Here is a 21357-nt window from a genome sequence, read left to right as displayed (position 1 = left end):
TAAAACAACCCGAGTTTCATTTTTTCCAAGGAAACCCTCAAGGAGAGGGATCGTTCTATTCAAAAACTTAGGCCCAGGTTGACCGAACTATGACAGTAACGAGGCAATAAAATTGATCGCCTGTCCCCATATACCGTCGTCTTACTTGTGGTTCTTCGGAGGGAAAACGCACCATGAGACTTTCATGAATAGTTCTGTTGTGGCCCTTTTTTTCCCTTGTTTATTTTATATTTAGAGCGCCGTTCTAGACTTTAACATGAGCTTGACCTTTAAAGATGACAAATCCGGAGAGTGTGTTTGATAAAATTCCCTCGTATGCGGTAAGATAACTCCCTTTGAGTGTAATGCGGTCTTTCAATTTGGTTTAATAAGTCTCTGGGAATCGAATCAATCAATCCCTAGTAATACATTTAGCATGTTGTTTAAAACGGGACTCGTCCCCTTAACTTCAAAGTTTCTCTGCCAAAGAGGCCGAAATACGTCACATTACTGTAACGAGTTACGAATTCAGTAAAACAGCTGTTTCTCAGAAAACAGAGGAAATTCGACGGGCAGCAGCCTGTACCCAACCGAAAGATCATGAGATCAGATGGAGGAAAACGATTGTTGACAAAAGCTTAACTAACATTTGCGTGTAGAACAATATTTGTCGGGAAACAGATGTCAAAAGACTTCAAACCTTTTTTGGCTTGTGGTCAATGTTCACGGAAGTTTTCATTTCAAAGTAAGATTGCCGCCCCACCCAAAAATAATATCAAGATCGTAGGTTACACTCTGAACTGGACTGAATTCTCTGGAAAAAAGAGAAAGAAATCTTCCTTCTCTAATCTAGAGTAGCGGAATGGTCCGTCAAAATCCAGCCGCCGATGAGAAAAGCCAATTATTTTAAACTGTTCTGAAATATAAAAACGATGATAGAACAGGTCTTTTAACGGTTAAGGGGTTGATGAAAATCTGGTTGAGATGACCTACGTTCGCTATGGGTAATCATTTGATTTCACTTGCGCCACTCCGTACGGCCAAATGCTATGACAAAAATTTATGTCGCGGCTTGAGAAGTGGTTGTAAGCTACACGCATAAAAGTCAGTACAGGGTTGATTTGCAAGGAAACGATAAATAACTTTGAAACAAGCTTGCAAGTAAAAAATACATTACCCTTCTCGTGAGTCAACCTCCGATCTTTCTAGTAAACATCCTGCCCGCGCAAACAAATGTTTTATTCGTTTAGATCACGAACGTGGGACCCAAAAAAACAAAAACAACAAAAAACAATCAAAGTACCCCACGAGCAGAAAAAAAAAACCTAATTCACCCCAAAGAGGAATGGAACCTCTGAACTTCGGATTATCATGATCTTGTGCTTTTCCACTAACAGGGTAAATGTTAGTATTATCAACCTGAGGTGATAACGTAAATTAGCCACACGTAAAGAAGTTTCTCAAAGCTGAAGTTTCAAGCGTACTTAGCCCTAGCCTTTCGCTCTGACGAAGGGCTAACGCTCGAAACGTCAACTTTGAAAACTCTTTACGGAGGCCAATTTACGTTATAATCTCAATAGATAATTACTAAATTACCCAGTTTATACTCTCCCACTGAAGCAGCACCACAGTTTCTATAGAAATTTACCCCCTTTATTCTACCTGTTCTTCCACAAACGTTCGGCACATAGGTGGCGTAGAAAGCTACGCTATATTAGTTCCATATGTGGAGAAGCTCTTCTGCTTACTGATTACTGGGATCAGACAAGTCTAGTGCTAGAGACTCTATGAGCAGTCAAAACTTTTCTGATCATATCAATTAATTTCTACCGAAATCTTGCCTACTACTCTGACAAATTTTACTAAAATATCTACGAAGGTAAGGAAAACTCTTCAACAAATAAAGTTGTGCAGTCATTTTCCTCTGGTCTGCTTCTTTCTCTCTTGTTATCGTAAGCGCCCATAAAGAAAAGCCAATTGTGAAGGTTGGAAGGTCTGCGGTATTTTTGAGAATTGCCTTTGTGCAAAACGTTGATTCTTCTTGAGAATTGACTTTTCAGCGGAGAGTTGAATGCTCATATGGGCTAAACAGTTTTAACATTAATAGTTAGAAGATACTCCATGCGCTACGAGTCTGATAAGATCAGTTTCTAGTTTGCTCTACTTTTTTCGGTTAATCATTTAACCCTAAGAATGATTGGCTGCTAGTTTCATCCTAACAGTTTGTCAACCCTTAAACTCAAATTATAAAGGTCAATGAGAATATAAATATTGATGTTAGAGTGTGAAGGCGTTAGAAGCAAAGCCTTATTTAGCAGAAGTTGATCAACGTTATATCTTGTTTGCAGCATCAGAGCAGGAGCCAAACGCAACTGGCTACCCATCACAGCGAACGATGCGATTCCACATTCTAGACATTCATCCTTAGCTCAAAAATTCAACGTTCTTTAAAATGAAAAAAAAAAGGGCACCCTACACTAGAAAGCAAAAATACATGGCAAGAGGAACGTCCGCTTCTAACCATGGAATGCAACTAATAATTTTTGACGATTGGGGGTTTAAAAAACGCTCTAGACTATGAAGTACGTCAACTACTGTGTGTGTTATTTAATCTTCTTTATCTTAACCCAGATTGTAGCCTAAGAGCGACCCTGTTCTGAGGCAAATTTTGTACTAATTTACGGCATTTTGCACAAACGGACAAGCCACGTAATAAGGGCTGCAGGATTTTGTGCTGTTCTTTCTTTATCTAAACTTGGCTCGAGATCGGGAACGACCCTCTTATTGCGAGTTTCTTGGTGTGCGATTGATGACAATACACTCAAGTATTCAACCAAAGAAAAAAGATCAAACGGACAGTGTTCTGAAGTTAAGCACAAACTTAGAAGAAGGAAATTAGTCAACACAATTTTGTTCGCATCTTGCATCTCAAAAATCATTGACTTCTGGAGGACTTTTTGCCAAACAAGTTGCGCGCTTTCGCTAGAATTTTATGACGATATTAACAAGTTCTTTACGTGACAAAAGATAAAATTAGTACTTTGATAATACCTTAGCCGCCGTTTCTACCAGGACCTGCCCTCAACAATTTGTACACCCTAAAAAATCCTACGATCAAAGAGGATGAAATCCATGAATACGTTCGACTGTGACGAGTTTCAAGTTCAAACTTAGGAGAGATAGAATTTCAATCCACTATGTTCTACATTCTACTCTACTTTATTACAATCATTTACAAGCTCGTTCCTTGACACACGAACGGTAAACAGATATATAGACGTTTTGTCCTATCTGACTACATTCATGGACCTCTCCAAAGTTACTTCCCTTTCTCTTCGTAGGCTCGAAATTTCCTCTATTTTGACGGAGTCAACCTACGAATTATGCCGGAGAAGGAACTCAGTTCGGTGGAAAGACTGCTGGGCTCATTTCCCAAAAAGCGTTTAGTAATCGGGCCTAGTCATTCGATTTTAAAAATTTTTTGCTTTTCTCACTTCAAGGTTTTGTTCCATCGAGTTCTTTGCCTTCGTAATGCCAAATAAGCTGTTTTCGGCCAGCAGTTGCCGAATGGGTGAAAAATACCGGTCGTGTAAAAAGGCTACACACCAATATTGAAAGCTATCGCAAAACCTTACGGGAGTCACAGGACATTGACAAAGGGTTTTGTTAAATAGACCATATAGGATGCTACTTTGGCGGCGAGTCAGGAATCCCGGGTCCTGGCCAAAAAACTTTTCCCAAAACAGAGGCGAAGTGGGAGGTAGGACAAAAGATGCTTGGCCGGCGGCAGTCGGTGAGAGTGGCATGCCCGACAGAGAGGTCGGAAAAGGCGGATCGAGGTGGGCGAAGACATCAGAGGATTCATCAATGAGTGCATACAGAAGTATGGGCGAACATCAAAAATTTTCCCCAGTGCTCATAATTTTCTTTGGGATAGTAAACTTTCAGGAAGACACATTCCCCGCAATATCCAAGCCCTCTTCAAGCGATTTGCCGGATTCAATTTACCATTAAAAGGGTAAGAGACTTGCTCTAGAAATGGTTGCTCCTAACAATAGTGCCCCTTCAGTCTACGCGACAACTCTAGCTCTGGCAATCCTCATCCATCGTCATCATGTAACTCGAGGACTTCAAGACGAAAAATTAGTGGACAAAATCGCAACGGCCGCGACCAATTTAGTGCACGTGTTACAAGGCCCTTGGGGAAGTTACTTCTTAGTGATAGGTTAATGAGGATGCGCCGATGGATGAGACCGCAATGGATTGAATATTATGGGGTTGCATTTTTTCGGAAATTTTTGGAGGTAAGATAATTCTGGTAAGCGGGGATTTAAAAGAGGAAGATTCGCGTGCTACCAAAGCAATGATTCCAATCATAGGGTTGAATGGGAAATCTCTCTAAAAAGGATTCAAATGAATCTGCGATTGCTTCATGAACTCAACTACGCTTGGAGGTTGAAAGCCCTGAGCAAGTTGGAGGTGGACGAGACGTAGACTCTATCAGGAGAAGTCTTTTCTGTCTCCTTGCCCCAGTACTATTTAAAATGCCGTATCTGCGTTGGTGAAATTTCTTGATACACAATTGATTCCTTTCCCCCAACTCCCAAATAATACAAAAGACAAATGATGGAAAAAGTGCCTAGTTTTTCTGACAGGATCACCCAAAATGTGATATGGCGTCGTGCATGCCTTTGAGAAAGAATTTGGCCGACGGTTCGAGGGTAATTGATGTTAATTACAATCGAACGGAAGACAAACGGGCAGTAAGAACTGTGCAAAGCTCGAATCGCGGCAAAAAAAAAAGTCGTGTGTATAATCCTGTCTTCTTTTTTTCAGAAGTATCAAGGGAATTCTGCCACCCTGGACGAGCAAAACTGTGACTGGACTTCACCAGAAACTTTGAAAAGATGCGGTATCCCATTCACGTTTAGCGGGGGAAAGGGGAATAACGTTTACCGCTCTGAGCTTCAGCCAGAAACATTTTCAAAGCTAAGAAACCTACCTGGATCCATTTCGGTGTCATGCTCTAAGCCATCAAGCTGTGTGCTTGGACTAGGACTACAGAGTCCTGGGGACGAGAGAGGAGTGATGGTGGACGCCAGAGTCAGCGGTCCCATGTCTGGATCTACAAGATATAACACATCAACTTGTAACCACGCCTTTTTAAAGGCCACGGCTCTCTGCCCACGCACGAAGTAAAAAGGGTTTGTGACCTCTTCGGCATGTAGGTATGCAGAGTATGACATTATTTATCCCTACCCAGTTCCCGGATGGGATGCCATTTCAAGCTATTTAAGCCCACCACTGCTGATGGTGTAATAGGCGGCTGTGTCCGGAAAGGGGGGCCGTAAGGCACACGAGAGCCTTCTCATAGGCAGAACAGACGCCGATAGACCGCCGGTAGCCTGCCTTTATTGAAACTCCTGGGCTGTAATCAGGAGCAATTACTTATTGGTCCTTCCAAGCGATGGAAGAGCTAATATCTATAAATAATCATCATAGCTCCGTCTACCTAAACTTACCAATCATATTTCTCACCTTTAAACATTTCTTCGTCGTGGTCAATTGGCTGACTCATCGTTTGATTCATTGCCCGGTCTATGGGCTGTTCCATCGCAGAAGAGGGATGAAACGTGGTCATTCCTGCTGGCATAGGATCGTCTTCGTGCAAGCTGGCGATGGAATCGTCCTCAACACCGGAGGGGATTCCCTGAAGGACACCTGATGGATCCGGAGTAGATGAAGAAGAAGCCTTTCCCGCTGGAAGGGAGAAAACCAGAGGCAAAAATAAAAAGATGCTTAAATAAATAAATTTAATTAACACTTACATGCCACAAACCATGCACATTTTTTCTATAAATGTTCCAAAATAATGTTGTCAGTTTAAGGGGCACTATTACTGGTAAGATCACATGGCCTGAGCACAACATTGGTTGTTCAGAGTTTGCCCTAAAAAACTAATCAGATCGCTCTTACGAAAACATCAACAAAAACAACAGCAATATACTTGCTGGGGTTATTTAGGTACATTCAACAACATATCAAATATTTCGCCCAGTAATCAAGAAAATCCCTAGACTTCTCCACAGTTAAGGTCGGAAGTCGAACCACATTTTTCCAAGAATTCAACACTTTCAAAACTCCTGGGTGTTCTTGGGTAAAACAAACAAACAAACAAACAAACAATAAAAACAAAGCAAAAACAAAAAGAAAAATAAAACACCGATACACCAAAGAAAAGACAGAGAACGAAAATTCAATAAATTTTCGCTTACCTTGTTTACTTTGCGGTTTTGGTAATTCAAACTTCACCCACTGGTACTTCGTACATTTTCGCGCCCCGGGCAAGCTTTGAATCAAATACTGAATGGTTGGGTGAGAGAAACCGAAAAACTCTGGACCCGAGCCTGTATTAGAAGCGTCCCTACCCCTGCCGGGACAAAAAATGTCGTAGGTGAGGCACAAACATTTCAAATTAAACGAGCTACACTGTAAGTGACATAGGACGCAAGAAATCTTTAAGTAGCAGAGAGCAAGTTCTCAGATTTCTAACGCAACCTTCTCCTTTAACTTTCAGGATGAGTAAAATCAACAGCTTTCCACAGTCACATGTACCTGGCCTTATTGACCGCCTTCAGCACCACGCAGTGGCAAGCTGTGGCTGAAGAGGCTACGATTGGGTGGTCTGGGTCATCTTCAGGACACATCTCAAACTGGAGGCAAATAGAACGAAGCAAAATTATGAGAAAAGTGGGATCACTTTGAGTATCTGAGCAATTGCAGACCTACCCCTCCCCTAACCCAACAACAACAACTGATAATAAGCTAACAGAATTGGGTTACGAGAGGAGTAGGAACACAGTTGCCCACATACTGACATTGATCCGATACATGCAACACAAACTACAGGTATGTAAACATGACAGCTTTGGATTTTCAATAACGTTTCGAAAGTAGTTAAATAAAGACATCTTAAGTGTTTACGTGTATAAATAAATTACTTACTTAGTACTTACTTCCAGTCTGGGGGCCGTGGATACCGATCTGAGGGACCGGTCCAGGGACTTTCCTCGTTATTGCTATCTTTGGTTTCACAGTCAGCAAGATAGCTATAATAGTTTGAATAGGATAAGCGCAAGTCGCGTTGAATGTAAATTGGGCATACCTGCGGTCCGAATCCCCCATCCAGAATCTTGCAGGTGTAAATACACTTCTTCTCTGGATTACGCATACTCGGATACGTCCTGGAACTGCAATAGCCCACGGGCCAAATATAACGTTCAGAGTGGAAACCAGGCCGGTCAAAAACAATCTGTAAAGCAACGAAAGCTGTCACAAATTTACGATAAAATTAAGAACAGTGCCACCCATGTGCCGCACATTATCTAACTTGATGAGAAACATGATTAATTTTGAGCTTGGTCCTTAAATTAACCCTTAGGGTAATTTTTGCTGGGTATCTGCCGCTGGCCTCTTAGAACTCCATCCCCACTAAAGTCTATTCTGTAGCCAGACCCCAACTTGGTCTCTTTTGGTAATACGGTAACAACTTTTATAAATGCGAATCTTTCCATTCTTAAATCCATACTTAGCAGAATTTTCTTGCCGACCAAGATCCCTAAAATTTGTGCGACCCCATTCTAATAACTCTATTGACGAAGCAACCCCATTATGGTCAATCCAACATGCGACCCTATCCACGGGCGAATCCCTGATAGCCTTGAAAGTATCCTTCCGGATAATTCTTTTATTTCGGACATCTCAGGGGGGTCTATCCATTACCAATCCTGTGTCGTGAATTTTGCTCACGCAAAGACTGAATTTTCCTCAAAGAAAAGGATTCATCAAGGAATATAACCCTAGTGGGGCAGCTCAGTCCCAGTCCCTGACATAGAAAGTACAGAGATGTTTCATATGACTTACCTCGCCAAGACTGTGAACTGTGAGACCCCCCAGTACAATGGGAAAAATGGGTTTGCCTGAGTAAAGAGAGATAAAAAGGCCTGAGTACAAACATTTGAAACTTGATCGATATTCTGCACTAACATTGTTCATTTGTAAACACGTTTTCTTTTTGGTTCATTTGTTGTTGTTGCTTTTGTAGGGGACTTTTTACCTTTTGCATCCACTGCAATGGGCTGCACCTTCCTCTTGATGGCAGTGCCTGGCTTCTTTCTCTTAGGCTTCACAGGAGGAGTACCTTGATTGGCTGTCGTTGCGGCTACAGTGAAAGATAAAATATGTGAACCTTATTCTCAAACTGGGTAATGCTGATAATACTTAATTACCCTGTTATACTCTCCCACCGACGAAGCACCGAAGTTTCTTTAGAAACTTACCACCTTTATTCTCTATCAATCTGAGATCTCATTATTTCTCACATTACAGCAAGACTAACAGGCACATCAAATGTATGTTGTTTTATGGTACGTGGGTAGTATCCATGTAGCGAACAGCAATTATCTTGGGCACATAATCAAAACTGTCATTCGTATAGTGTGATCGTTCTGATCTCGTGAATCGTACAACCCTACAATATCTGCGTCAACACAGCAGTCAAAGTCTCCGCATGAGCGAACGTTGTAATGACTAGATGGCGTGCTTTCAGGCCGTCAGAACAAAGTTGTCTCACAAGAGTTACAAACAACCACACAAGCCAGTAAGACATGGTGCTTTAAAAAGCGTTTAACTTTTCTGTTAAAGCTCAAAACAAAATGGTAAATCGACAGAAAACCCGTACTTGAAAAAGCTTTGTGTTCCATAAGTCTCAAGCTTTCCTTCTCCTTAGACTTTTCTTTCCTTCTACAGATATCTAGGTGCGTTTTAATTTTTGTTCGTTCATTTAGTGAGAGCGCGGTTTCCTTTGAAATTTTGGGCGGGAAAGTGGCTCGCAGCCGGCCAGAAGTGATCCCCTCACGCATGCGCAGCGTTTGACCGCTGTGTTGATTAACACCCACCTTTTGATGATACTGCAGCAGAAGTAATAGCATTTGCAGCGCTAGGTGCGGAGTTCTCAGGTTGTGCTTTAGGCTTCTTTGGTTTAGCTGGCTTTTTCTTTTCTTGTCTCGCCGGCTTCTCCTTCTCTTTCAATCCGTCCTTACCTGTTAAAGAGGGGCAAACAATATTCATCTCCAAACCAAATTTTCTTTAAGTGTACCTATCCCCGGTCTAACCATTTAGCACGAAAAGTATGGCCCTTCTTCCCAGGGGGCATAAGTAAGGGGAAATTCTGGGGAATCCGTATGTCCCCCCTTGCATTTGAGAGATGGTTTCATACTCTAAGTTTACAAACTTATTAAAGAGGCAAAGGAACGCGAACTCCCTCCCCCTCTTTGGTAAATCCTTGCAACGCCCCTATCTCCCAACCTTAGCTGTGATAAACCAGACAAGACAAACCTGCACCCTCTGTAGCAGCCTTCTCAGCTTTTGTTGCCTTTCCTCCAGAAGACTTGGGTTCTTTCTCTGCCTTTGGTTTCACTGCGGTCTTCTTTGCCTTCACTTTTGGTGGCTTGGCCTTTTCCGCGACAAAAGGAGGGTACATCATCGGCGGTAACATGTCCGGAGAGAAGGGAGGGTACGGTGCAGCTTGGAACATCCCTGCCTCAGCAGCGGCTTGATACTGAAACAACCTCTTGAGAATGAACCTTTGAGAAAATGAATAAATAAGTGCGGAAATGAGTTGTAGATGTAATCAGGGCTGGTGACTACTTTGCATTCCTGTATTTCGTCTAGATATGTTTGTTTGGTTGCGATATTCAGACGGGCTGGCCCAATTCAGCTTTAAATCTGGTTTACATGGGGTCTGTATAAACAATAACAGGGCCAGTCTACAACACCAGGAGCTACATGTACATTCCCCACCCATTGCGAGAAGTGCGTGGGTTCTTCCCCAGCTAACCAGTACAGAGGTGGCGCAGGAGACGGGGCTTATGGATTATCGTCCTTTTCCGAGAAAATAGAATGTCTAACAATTTTCGGATGAAGTAGCAAAAGCAGCAAGTTATCTTCAGTAACTTTAAGACCCTGAGTGTTGGTCTGGTCTGAGGCTGGAACCCTCGACCTTCCTTGCGGCACTGAGTCCAGCGCTCCACAACATGAGTAAATCAAGCGCAGTAAACGGTAGAACTTACAGAAACCTTTACAACATCATGCCCCCTTTTATTAAAAGTTTGGTTAGTTAAACAACCAGTCTTAAGCCTAAGTATCTATTAAACTTAGCAAGAACAATAACAAATTACTTTACACAGATAAGATTTACCTTCTCTCTGCTTTTGCTCTTTGAAACTTTACCTCCGTTCTTTGAACTTCGTCACATAATGCTCCATTTTCCTACAAAAAATGTCATTGGAAATGGGACTATCAGTGGATTTTGACAACCCTGCTAGGGCAACGCATTCTCAGATAGCTTTCGATACTCAGTTCAAAATTGCTCACGTAGATAAGTAATGGCCGTTTTTATGCAAGAGACGTTAAAGTTGTCTAATGCCCCATTCACACCAAAGCTTAAACATGTTGAAAAGTTGTTTTGTTAAACACAGTTTAATTTTTTTTTTCTTCATAGAAACTATTTAACCGAATATTTTTGACTTGAATGTAGCACATCGGAAATACAAGTTAGCAAGTACTTGAATCCTATGGAAAATCAAGTTTTTCAGTTCTCTGCTTATAATTTTTATTCAATGAAAACCAGTTTAACAAAACATGTTTTGCTGGTGTGAATGGGGTATAAGTCGTTAAAGTCGTCTCGAGACGAATTTAACGTCTTAGACAACTTTAACGTCTCTAGCATAAAAACGGCCAATATTTATGAGTTATTGACCATGCGTGAAGTCACGATGGCTGGATGTTGGCCGAGTACTATTTTGAGTTGGTATGGACCGAGACAAAGGCGAGGTTCATAAATACGCAAAAAAAGGACGAGGCTAATATCCAGCCATCTTGACCAAACAAGCTCGGTCAATAACGAATTTTCTATAATTATTGCAAAAAAAATTTCGCTTAATTGAGAATGAAGGATAACTTGTTTATTTCGAGAGCCTGGAAAGAACGCCTGTGTGTGTTTGTAGCACAATAAACCCACAAGAGTCGTTTTTACGATTTCTTTGCTTTAACTGTCTTCTGCCGCTGTTTATGACTCCATCACCAATTCTGTCCAAAAATTACGAACTTTGTAAGTACGCTCAACGCAATTTTTTTCTTACACGGGATCTTGGCGGGCAATCCTAGGCGACAAAGATGGGCCCATCTTGCCCACTAGGGTAGCCAATCAGAGCACGGGATTCGCTTCATATTGCCCACGGGCGTTGCCAGCAATAAAATAAATCAAATAATGTCAATACTTACGAAGACCAGCTGTTTGACCAAACGTTTTATCCGAAGGTATTTTCTGTTGTAGTCAATGGGTTGTTTTGAAGTGGTAGTTTTAACAGACTGCAAATAAAAGAAGTTGTTAATGTTGTTGTTGTTTTTTTTGTGTTGTTGTTTTTTTGTGACAGTTACCTCACCCAAAATCCTGCTTTAAAGAAAAGTGTGTTTTTACCCCAGGTAAATGAATTACCATGTGTACCACATGTACACCTTTAAAAGTGTACAAGAATTGCCTTCTATAAAAATACAGTGCATGTACATATACATGTAGTTTTTAATGACAAATCTCAGAAATGTTAACCTGTAATTGAAAATTTGCACAATATCTATCAACTTCATTTTTCTGCATCAATTTATTTGCAAAGCAAAAAAAGGGGTTCATAACTTACACTTCTAACCTCGAACTCCATTTAGTTAGTAAGAATTACTGAATTTTGCATGTACATAAAACTTTGGTCGGTTATAGATGTAAGGAAAACTGAATGAACTTTGGCTTTGATTTTTCTTGCACTTGAGCTTGGTGAGTGCAGAGCTTGATTAAATGTTCATCCCTATTGGCCTAAAGGCTAGGTTTTTTCTTTTTTTTTTTTGGTAATCTCACAAGCTCAAGATAAAGGAAGTTAAATACATGTAATTATGGTTGATTGCTGATGCCTCTCAGCTTTATTTCAAACTCAGTCACCTGATCATCACCCTCTGTTGTCTCATTATCCATAGAATCATCATCATCTTCATCATCATCATCATCTTCAACCTCAACTTCCTGTGTGATTTTGTTTATCAGAATATTAAGTGTTAGAGGAGACTGACTCAACTGTTGCAGTTTAACCCCAACTTGTCAGTTATTCTATACCACAAATTGATATTGGAACAACTGATAGACCCCTCATTGATATTTTTCTATATTCTCATCACTTGTCTGCTTAATATTGTATTGATATTTTAAGGAAAATTTCTGTCTTGGTCACTCCAGGAGTTAAAGAGTTAATGAATAATTAGTCAATATTAATGTTATTAACAAAATAAAGAACTCACCATCAAGGCAAACCATCCAAAGCGATTATCAATTCTTTTAAATCTGGAGCTTTCACGAAAAGTCTATAAGGGAAAACTCATTCTAATCAATGAATAGAAAAAGAGATTGTGCATATGGATTAAAACATTAAATCCCATTTCTCACTACACAAATCCAGAAAAAGTTACTTTCATTGTGATCTACAAGTTATAAGTGAAAGAAGTTTACTTGCCTCACGATATAAGATTGATTCTAGACTGTTCAAAGCCTTTGATCTGGAATTAATCAAACAAACCATCAGTTCATGAAAGTTAAAAAATGTGTAAAAACTTTTTAAATACTGTATTTCCTTGAATAAGCACCCACCTTCTGATGGGCACTCTTCCCCAAATAAGCCCCCATCCCCTAAGCTATAGTGCCAAACAAGTGCCCCTCTCAAATTAACACCCCCCCTTACTTTCTTAAATAACAGGAATGCAAGAAAAACCTGTTTCTATTGCCACTTTATTCATAACCTTCTAAGCCTCAACTACAGTGGAATCAGAACTGGTGAATAACAAGGACCTCTCTCTATTAAGCACTCTCCTTAAAATAAGCACCCCCCCTTAAGCTGAAATTTTAAATAAGTGCCAGAGGTACCATGTTTCTAGAACACTGATATACATAAAAACTTCTGAAAACTGACATCATCAAATCCATCACCATAAAATTGAATTCTACTAGTAGTGTATAAGTACATTTAAAAAAAAACATTTTTACATTGAAAATATGTATTGAAATAATATAAATATCTTTTGTTTTCTTCTCAAAAATTGTCTCGTTTTTTATGAGCAAAGAAAAGGTATATATATTTGATATATATTTTGAATATTGCAACCTTGTTGTAGATAGGTATATATATATATATATATATATATATATATAATTTATACACATACACAGGTGAGAAAATCATGTTCATGGTGTTAGAGGTGGTACATATACATTGTAGGTAATAATTATAGCCTTTAGAGCACATGTTCAAAGAACTGACCTGGGTGGGATGAGCCCACTTTCTACAATTCTATCAGCAATATCTTTGACATGTAATTTTCCTCCACTTTGAAGCAAAATTTGCTGAAATCATAATAGCAGTACTTATCATATACAAGATTTCATTCATGAACATTTCCGAGAGCTCTGGTCACCTTTTTCAGCTTGAAACAACTGCAGTGAATGAACCTACGCATATTGAACTGCAGGAAATCAGTGAATGTTAGGTTCTCTAACTGATACTTTTGTTAAGTCTCTCTAACAGTTTCCCTATTTATCATAAATTGCGAGTTCTTCTAAACCCTTAACACATTCAATTCAGTATGTAAATTCTCTACACTGCTTTCCATTAATTTCTTAAGAAGCTGACAAGGAAAAAACCAGCTTCTTTAGCTGCTGATCATTTCCTTTAATCTCACGACCTTAATGTTTGATTGGTGGGTAATATTGTAAGGAGAAATTACATGTAGATGCAAGTCACTCTTGGGGGGTCAAAGGGCTCAGCAACAACATCTGATTTGTGGGTGATGTTGTAAGGAGAAATAAGAGGCTGGTCACTTTCAACGGTCAAACAGTTAAAAATATGCTAAGACAGGTTGTAATAGAACCAAAATGCCTTACATGTTGAGGACTTTAATAAGACACCATCAAGTTTGTTCAGAATGTCTCAAATTCATTGATATGGGGTTGCGTTCGTTTATAAAAGTTGTTACCGTATTACCAAAAGAGACCAAGGTGGGGTCTGGCTACAGAATAGACTTTAGTGGGGATGGAGTTCTAAGAGGCCAGCGGCAGATACCCAGCAAAAATTACCCTACGGGTTAATTTAAGGACCAAGCTCAAAATTAATCATCTTTCTCATCAAGTTGAGGACTTTAATAAGACACCATCAAGTTTGTTTAGAATGTCTCAAACTCATTGATATCGGGTTGCGTTCACAAAGCTGGTAGTCAGCAGATGACAAAGAGTTAAAGAAAGAAGAGGGGGAGATTAACCCTTTCACTCCCAAGATCTCATTAGCAATTCTCCTTACTGTCTGTCATACAATTCTTATGATGTTAGTTCTGAGAATTTGGTATTGAATCAATTAATAATCCCCTAACTGGTATTTTTCTTTATTCTCATCACATCTCTGTTTGATATTGTATTGATTTGGTCAGGAGAAATTTCATCTTGGTCAATCATAGGAGTTAAAGGGTTAAGAACAAGATCCAATTCACAATTTCTAAAGTATTTATGCCATTAATAAAAGGTATAAATAAAAATGGTCAAAAAAGTTCCAAATTTGCTCACTTCAGATGCTCTCAACAGGGTTTTTTCCATTAATTCTGCCTTGGTGGATTCTGCAGCATCAGCACTATTCAAAGTGAAAAGTAACATTAGCTGCAAGTTCTCTTTAAATTGTACATCTTCAAGAAACGGTTCAAACACATTGTAAATACAATCTGTAGTTCCACTAACGTTATTTTCATCATGAAATCTACAACAAATTTACACAATGGACTGTGCCTCAGTCCATGGGCCTTTGATTAACTTGGGAAATGGGTGATACAATGGCACTAGCCTACAAAGCTTTCTGGACGAATGTAAGTGCTCGGTCGGAGCTCTTCTCTAAGATAATCGTGTTCAGCTTTCGACTGAAGTAAATTCCCTCAGAATAGTAAAGCAAAACCATCCTAGCTGTCATTAGCACTTCAGTAACTATGTACGATTACCGAACTCTTACGAACTCAACCTATTTATAGCCTGTAAATTGATGAGTGGATAAGACTGGGACCGCTTACTTTCGTATGTCTTCACCAGAAATGAACAGATGAACAAATATGACAAGCATTATAACTCGATTCCTCTGAATTTGAGATTTGCGGCTCGATTCATAAACTAACACATTCATAAAACACGAAAAACACAAGCACAACACTTTTTTTAACTTACTATTCATTTTCTTCCCCTTCGGGTTGCTCGTCAATCTCTTCTGAAGTCATGCCAGAAGTTGAAAGGCCTGTATCAAGCGATGGAAACAGGGCCGAGGAGCCGATTTCTTCCGAACTAGCTGGAGACGGCGAAAACATATTCAAAGCGGTAGGCGATAACATCGTTGCGGGTGGTAGTGTAATGACATTTGTATCAACGAAAGTATTGTAAGAAACCGACAGTGATGATATATGATAACACCAGGAAAACACAGACGCTTAAGCCGCCATGTTTTGTTAAAGCCAGGCGTGGTTACCGAGGAAAAATGAGCGGAGACTGGGGATTATAAATTTGTTTAAAATTTATTTACTAATTTTACTTTTTTTGTCTGTTTAGAGCGTTCTCAAAAGAAATGGCCCTTTTCACGTACCATTCGCAACAGATTAGCATAACCAGGGTCTGATCTATTGCTACAAATCCTGCACTAGTATCGCCTAACTGGGGATTGAGGAGACAACACACTTTAAATCCAATCGCTGTGACGAGGGGCGAACGCTCGAAACGTCAGCCTTTAAACTTTTTACGGTGGCAAATTTACGTTTCCAACTCAGTTGATAACACTGAATTACACTTTAAATCAGTTGTTCACAGAAACAGAGGTGAGCCCGAAGGCTAAAGCCCCCCTACCCCACCCCCAAGAGGTCGTGTGGCACATGGCCCAAGTGAAACGTTAGCACAGTCATTTTAAGGATGTTTTACGAATTTAAAAGAATATCTAAGCAAGCAGAAGGGAAAATAAACGTTCAGAGTTTTTATTAAAAGGTAAAACAGAAAAGTAGAATTAAATGATTGAATATGTTCTCGGATCAAAACAGAAAACCCATGAGATAAATATACACTTTAATTATTATTGTTTTTAGTCGAAATGATTTATTGTATTGTATCTTAACTTCACGTCTTGAGCTACACAAAAATATCATGGAGGTTCTTCCAGTCGCTGTCTTCCTTTCCTTCATATAAATGAAACAAACAGAACACTACGCGTATGATTTGTTCTAGAAGTTTTGTGCCAATATTGATATCACTGGATGGCAGGTTGATTTCACTGGATGGCAGGTTGATGAAAATCCATGGATATTATTTTTTGGTCAATCCTAACATATATCCAAAAGAGTTTTTTTTTTAGTGAGGTGCTGTGCAATAAAGAATCAAAAATTCTCACGTAAACGAGGCATGACCCCCTAGAGAAAACACAAAGGAAATTCTTTCAAAACACTCAAATATGCGCATAACTAAAACGCTACAGTCAATTCGTGACCGAACAAGTTAACTCAAAGACTTTGGCTGTTAACTTAGAAACTCGCGGAGGTTTCCAAGATGAGGACAAAACCAGAGAGAACATTTCGTTTGATATCATTTCTCCTCCTCCTCCTCTTCTCCAGTGTTTACGCTAAAACTGCCGCAGGTAAGAAGACTGCTGAGAAATGAAACGAGTTGTTGCTTTGTGTCGACCGATTCAGTGAGTGACATGTAACTTCGCTGCGCTCTTGTATTTCTCCTTAAAATATTTATTCTTGTTATCCGTTGCTCAAAATGAATCATGCTGAAGTCTGCTAACTTGTTTACCAAAAATACTGTTAACAGGTACAAAAATTCCGACAATTTTAACAGCTTGCTGATTTATTTAATCATTAAGATAAATAGTATTTTTTTTCTGAAGTGGTGAACCATGTTGGCTTGTTGACTGGCTAACAAATTGACTGACTGATTGGCTGTTGGCAAGTCAAGCACCTGGTTAACAGATCGAGTTATTCACTCCCTTGGCTTTCCAGTCAGCTTATATCATGACATACGTTGTTGTTATTATTATTAGTTATGAACTTTATTTTCATTCATTTGCATTACGATCGTCTTTCCAATTTCACTATTTTAAAACAAATTTGTGTTCATTACCAAACGCACTTCGATTGTCCAATGAAGGTCATTTAAAACAATTTTTTCGAAAATTTCTATGGCATTTTTTCGCTAAGAAAGTGAAGCTTATGACGTGAGTCAATAATAACAACTAACACCTCAAGTGGAACTAATCGGAAAATGTTTCGAGATTATTCCACCACATGTTAGCTGAGACCGCATGTTCTTTAAATGCTTCGAAGGAACAAAAGCAATCATTCAGTTCGATGAACAACTGCACGGTTGGAAGTCACACCTCTCTCTATGAGAATATTGTCTGTAGATTTAATTTTCATTATACCATACTTAAGTGTACGTTTAAAAATAGTTGAATCTAACCATACCCATGAGAAATGACCTTTTTTAATTTAATTTGTGAGTGAGTCGAGTGTCGGTCGCCCTTTGCGCTCTCCTCGCTCATAGTTCATAACTTAAGATGCCTCTTTCTCTGCAACATTTGGCTGTAGTTTATTTCGAGTTAATGGATAAATGATCGAAAAAATGAGATCAAACAAATTTTCATACCTCTGCATTTTGGTGGCCAGGATTGCTTTACTGTTAAAGTAGTCAAGATCACAGATTTTCACTATGTTGAAGCTAGGAAAATGAAATATGTCTTTCTAAGAGTATATAAGCTGCCCTGTCCTCTTGCTCTCGACTCATTCACAAGTTCCAATGTGCCGAGAAGAAGAGGGAACCTGGGGACAAGGTTGTAGGGTTTGTGAGGTGTCTGGGAAAACTTTTCTTTCTTCTCTCTTTTACTTAAATGTTGTTATCATGCATTATTTCTTTTGTAGAGGAGGATCGAGACTTGATAATCCTTTTGGCAGCTGTAGCTTTGGCTGTTCTCGCTGTGGCTTTGATTATTCTTGTGGTCAGTTGCTGTTGTTTCTGGAAAATGTAAGTGAATTATTGGAAATTAAGGGCCGGTTAAAAATTTATCGGAGGGGGAGGGGAAGGGGGAGGATTGGTTCTTAGGAAGGCGCGATTGAATTTTCTGGACCAATCACAAAACATTTTGAAGCAAAACCAGTGAATGCAAATCGAGATCACTTTGCTTCCAGTCCTTAACTTCAAGTGTTTCTTTAATTACAGGTTAAAGAAGAGAGAGCGTGGCTATTAGTAGCCATAGAAATAACAAATCGGAACTCTACTGCCTCAAAAGCTTTTTGCTTGTGTCTACCATAGATTATTATACGTGCTGATATTGTAAAGTATCTGCTCAATACGAAAGATTGTATAATACAACTTATTTTACTACAAACTGTATATTACAATACCATATATGTCGCAACTTTTTGATGCCATCATTGAATTGGAACTATATATAGTTATGCTTTTTTAAGACTATCTTACACATCAAAATAGATCAGCCTCATCACTAGTGAAAAACTATTGCAGAACTAAAGAAGGATCGTAGAGATTGTTCATTTGCTGTAATGCTACAACGTTTAGGAGAAATTATTGCGTGAACTGCTCAATTGTAAAAAAAAGTAACTTTAACAATTTTGTGGATAGCAGGGCCGAGATTGAAAAATGCCGAGAGAAATGCCCCAGTAATGGTTGACCTCGATGAGTCCATTATTTTATCATAATGTACGCGAGAGAAGTCAACATATAAAATAGATTAAACTGAAAAACCTTGTTTCCACACAACTTGGAAGTAAAGCAACCTTTCGACTAAGAGTACTTGAATGTTAACAACAGAGCCGAAGAGTCAGCTATGAGGGGGTGATCTCGAGAGAAATCACTATTTGCGCACTATTTTCTCGGCATAAATCATAGCTGCCATCTTTGATTTTAACACCAGCGGTAGGCTGGGGAGAGAAAGAATTTGTACCCAGGGAGTGAGCGACGGACAAAAATAAAGAAAACAAAGTGACCAAACAAAAATAGAAGCAGAGCAAAAAAATACAAATAGAAAAACAAAACAAACAAAATAAACCAAAATTAACTGCATCCTGAAAGCCAAATAACAGTCAAAGCATTATGCAAGTAATGCAAGTCACCTACGGAAGGCAAGGTCCATTACGATTTTCCCTGTAACCACTCTCTCCAACTCCTTCGTAGTTAAACAGTGTTGGGTCACTTTTACCGGGTAGCTCTTACAAACTAATTCACCTACAAATTATAAAGACCCTCTGTTGCGAAAAAAAAAAGACCAAGGCCTTTCTTGTGAGAATGAGTTTAGGAGCATGGAACAGGTAAAAAAGATTCCTTTCTCGATGTCAAGGGTTTTTCTCTCACTCTAGCTTTGGGTATATAGAAAAAGGCCTTCCTGTTGCTTTTTAGGAAGTGGGTACTTACTAGGAAGTGGATCAGGGTGTTATGATTTCTAAGGACGCAGTATAATTATTAACTATTTAAACTCGAAGAGTGGTCAGCACCTAATTTTTCCCCACAGTAATACTGCTGAATCGTTCATTAACCCTTTAAACCCTAACATCAGTAGCCATACTCTCCATTCTGTTCTCAATACATTTCCTAAGGTGCTGACAAGGAGAATTTGTATAACAGTCAAGAGCTTCTTAATTGGTGAGCACTTCCTTTATTCTCATGACCTTAATGTTTGATTCAGGGATGATATTGTAAGGAGAAATTAGATGTCAGTCACTCTGAGGGGTTAAAGGGTTAAGTAGCTTGACAAATGATTTGTCTGACAATCAAAAGCTTGTTTGGTTGGTGATCATTTTCTTTTTTCTTGTGATCTTCATGTGTGATTTGGGGTTGATACTGAAAGGAGAAATTAGATGCTTGTCACTCTTGGGGGTTTAAGGGTCAAGGTCATGAGAACAAAGGAAATGATCGCCATCCTAAGAAGCTTTGCTTTTTAAACAAATTCTCCTTGTCAGTACCGAAGGAAATGTAAAGAAAAGAGTACGAAGAATATGGATACTGATATCAGGGTGAACATATCCTAAAGGCTAACGCAACTTCTAAGAGAACTGTTCTTCCTCTCACCAACTGGTAACCGACAGTTACTTATTTCTTCCTAGGACAATTTATATCCACATACACCTTTGCTTAAAAGGATTAAAAATTTTCCTTTATTCATAAAACTTTAATAACTCTATAAAAATCCCTCCTACAAAATCACCGAAGCCATGTGAAACTTATGCAGCCGTAACAGCAATATATTAAATTACATGTTAAACTCAAATTTTTCGCTACAAACTCTACAAAACAAAAGTTTGTTCAAAATAGACTCTGCTAACACTAACTCTTGATCAATGTACTCATAGGAATATTCCAGTACTTAATTTCAGTAGAGCACTACCAGCCTCCTGCCTGTGTCGTTAAATTAAAACAAAATTAAAACAGAGTGTTTGTAAAACCTCAACAAACGCAAGGTATATGTATGCAATATTTTAATTTCTGTTTTTATTTAGTGGAATTTAAACTGTTATATTTTTTTTTTCTAATTGTCTTTTTTGTTTGATTTTTTTCTTAACTTTTTCTGGTAGTAAAGATTGGTTAAATATCAATTCTTTATAAATATGACATATAATTCCACACCTGTCAAATCATTGGTGTTTCCTATAAAAGTCCAGACCCAACAATACTTAACTGAGTCCATACCAAAACTGCTTTCAGAAATCAAGCCAAATTTCCGGTTGCAATTCAGAGATGACAACAATGTAAATATATATATTAATTTTCAGATTCTCATCTTGTCCAGAGAGTTTATAAAAAGCCTACAAAAATGGCTAAGAAATAGTAAAAAGGCCTGAGAACTTTAAATAAGAAAGGTTCAATATGAACAGTTTGAGGAAACTCACTGTATAATTAGCATAGCGCAAAAAATTGGATGAACGTGATTGAAAATGTCTTGAAGAATTGCTGTTTTGTGTTGCGAAGTGACTGTGCTTTACTTTTGAGAATTCGCATGAACGCAGAACTAAAAACGGTATTAAATAAGTGCAAGTGGCACCACCAGGATCAAAATTTGGAAAAAAGAGCCCGCTAGTATTTTAAACAATTTTTTTTCCAAAACAATTTTGCGATTTACGATGTGGAGTCCACTACGTGCTTACAAAAAGAAACTGTTTTTTCTCCTTTGTGTTGAGCCTGGAGGAAGTTTCATCTTAAATATAGGA

At 38.9% G+C, this 21357-nt stretch overlaps 2 long non-coding RNA genes and 1 other non-coding gene across 4 annotated transcripts; 2 read left to right on the top strand and 1 right to left on the bottom strand.

Annotated features, from left to right (window-relative positions):
* Nucleotides 1-3666: 3666 nt before the first annotated feature.
* On the bottom strand, nt 3667-15609 carry LOC131792501 (uncharacterized). The gene is made up of 18 exons (XR_010718027.1): nt 15329-15609; nt 14687-14750; nt 13395-13477; nt 12594-12636; nt 12382-12444; nt 12029-12109; nt 11323-11409; nt 10238-10308; nt 9376-9623; nt 8937-9080; nt 8096-8200; nt 7903-7958; nt 7145-7291; nt 6595-6692; nt 6255-6409; nt 5518-5739; nt 4981-5104; nt 3667-3845 (listed from the first exon to the last, which is right to left on the bottom strand). It is a non-coding gene; the product is annotated as an uncharacterized protein (transcript).
* Nucleotides 5626-9488, top strand: LOC131792509 (uncharacterized). Of its 2 annotated transcripts, XR_009340854.2 has the most exons (4): nt 5626-5760; nt 6557-6888; nt 8084-8390; nt 9351-9488. It is a non-coding gene; the product is annotated as an uncharacterized lncRNA (long non-coding RNA). The 2 variants fall into 2 exon arrangements; XR_010718028.1 differs by lacking the exon at nt 9351-9488 and having other exon boundaries at nt 8084-8700.
* Nucleotides 15610-16612: 1003 nt separating the features above from the next.
* LOC131793890 (uncharacterized) lies at nt 16613-18581 on the top strand. Its single transcript, XR_009340924.2, has 3 exons — nt 16613-16772; nt 18058-18160; nt 18356-18581. It is a non-coding gene; the product is annotated as an uncharacterized lncRNA (long non-coding RNA).
* The last annotated feature ends 2776 nt before the right edge of the window (nt 18582-21357 follow it).

The sequence above is a fragment of the Pocillopora verrucosa genome, chromosome 6 (assembly GCF_036669915.1).
Source record: "Pocillopora verrucosa isolate sample1 chromosome 6, ASM3666991v2, whole genome shotgun sequence".
Classification (NCBI taxonomy): domain Eukaryota; kingdom Metazoa; phylum Cnidaria; class Anthozoa; order Scleractinia; family Pocilloporidae; genus Pocillopora; species Pocillopora verrucosa.
The sequence above is the reverse complement of the archived record's forward strand: the minus strand, read 5'-3'. Positions and strand labels throughout refer to the sequence as shown.